This window comes from Centrocercus urophasianus, unplaced genomic scaffold, assembly GCF_019232065.1.
Source record: "Centrocercus urophasianus isolate 14NV4802_14NV808 unplaced genomic scaffold, USGS_Curo_1.0 seq_17, whole genome shotgun sequence".
NCBI lineage: Eukaryota > Metazoa > Chordata > Aves > Galliformes > Phasianidae > Centrocercus > Centrocercus urophasianus.
The window spans coordinates 20880639-20882802 of record NW_024884722.1 but is presented as its reverse complement, the minus strand read 5'-3'; positions in this window follow the sequence as shown (position 1 = coordinate 20882802).

Sequence of the window (2164 nt, the reverse complement as noted above, 5' to 3'; positions counted from 1 at the left end):
CCCCCCCCCCCCCCCCCCCCCCCCCCCCCCCCCCCCCCCCCCCACGCGGGGGAAATGTGGCATTGGTGATTTTTTTTTTTTAAATCACTCTTGTAATCTCATTCAGTCTGAAGGGTAAATAAATTGCAGTTGTATGAAAAACAATTGGCGCTACATGTGTTCATAACAGATGGGATCTTATCACAGTTTAACTGTAATAAATTCTGACTTCTGGAAATTGTAATCTTTGCTCCACGGTAGATGTTGTCTCTTTTCTGCTGTAATAACAGCGCTGCAAACTTCTGCGAGCGAGCAGAAAAGTTTCGGCGCTGGCGCAGCTCAGCAGCCCCGCATCCTGCGGCCGCCGCGCCGCCAGCGCTCTCCCAAAGTTTTGCTGAGAACGCCCTCGGAAATCAAAGGGAGAGAAAATGCTGGCGCCCAGGGAGGCGAACAGCTGATCCTGCCCCCGTCGGAGACGTTATTTACCAAGGCCAATGATCAAGGCCTTTAAAAGACACGCAGAGCGGCGAAGAATGAGCTCTCTGTGTGGAGCAGCCCTGGCAAGTGACAGATCACGCTTCGCTTCGCGAGCGCAGAAAATGTCAGAGGAACGCAGCTCCCGAGGAAGCCGAGACCAAAGTTCAGATTAATCCCCCCGCGCTTCACATCACAAAATTAAAATATAAATTTGAATAACCGCCGAAAGAATAAAATTATAACAATAAATTGCCAAAATTCACCGAGGCTGGGGACTAATTATTCTCCCCATCTCAGCTTCCCAATGCTGTTTATCAAGTCGCAGGATAAATGCTTGTAAATCCATTCCATTTCCATAAATTCTCTCGCTGCCTTCTTTTTGGCCAATGCTTTTGCAACATTAATTGATTTTATTGCACTTTCTGAAGTCACTGTATATTACGCTCAAGCAAGTTTGCTCTGAAAGCGTTGCTCTTTCCATCGTCGCATGAAAGCGAGGAAGGGGAATTACTGAAGCCACCACAGCCTCGAGTCTCCTTTTTTTCCCTGCTGTGATCTTGATGGCAAATGCGAACTGCAAATTACAAGTTTCTAATAATCCGCGCTGTTACAGAACACAGCCCCTGTATCGTCGGTGAGAAATTAGCACGAATCCCAGCAACGCGTTTCCCCATTGTTTCTAAACCGGGGGTGGGGTGGAGGGGTGAAACGCTGCTGAGCGACCGAGATCAAACAGACAGAGGAACACTTATGGAGTGAGTCATTACCGCTACTGGACGGACAGCAGTTATTTTTAGGAAAGGATTTTCGATGTATAACTGCAAGTTTAATTCTCCTTAGAAGTACACAGGCTCCAGGTTGCACAAACCCTTCTCCCATTCCCTCTTAGTTTCTTTAGGAGTACTGCGCCCAACCAGCCTTCACCTGGGTCCACCAGGTGAAGGTCCACTTGCTCAATACCAGAGATCGCCCTGTGCTCCCCGGCTGCACCCCGCCCTGAGCCGAAGCCGCCCCGCAGCCCACACCGGGCAGCTCCAGCCCCGCGGCTCCGGAGCTGCCCACGGGCCGGACCCAGCTGGGCTGTGTCCGCCCTGCACAGATGCACTTGGAGGCATGGGGGTGATGAGAGAGCCTTGTTAAATGGATGGAGATAACTACTGGAGGTGACAGAAGACATATGCAGGTTTCAGGTAGGACAGCAGAACTGCCGGTAAATACGAACCTACCCTTCCCATTGCAGATTCAGCGTTTGTGCCCCACCCTTGATTGTCCAGCCTTTCTTCCCTCTCACACTCGCTGCTACCCACTGACCGAGACGCTGAGCTGAAGTAGCAATCGGTTACCCGCCTGCAGCCCAGCCCCGAGGTTCCCAGCTCTGCCAGCCCCGGCCCAGCCCACTCCTTTTGCTGGGGCACTTGTCCACTCCCCCCTTCCCAGGGAGGAAGCACTGACTGGGGTGGCCCGGCCTTGAGGAAGTCACCTGGTGACCATGTCATCACCAAAAGGCCTTGCCGTTTTTGGCAAGCCCAGCAGAACCAGGGATTCCCGACCGCTCAGTTCTTTCCAAGGCAAAGCCCCGTGGCTGGGAAAGCCTCTGGCACAGTGTATCCCACTGTCACAGCTTTAGAGGGATCCATTGAGCTGGGATTGGAATACACTGTGGAAGTGATTCCACTCCTGACACCCTGTCAGCCATCACAAGACACAC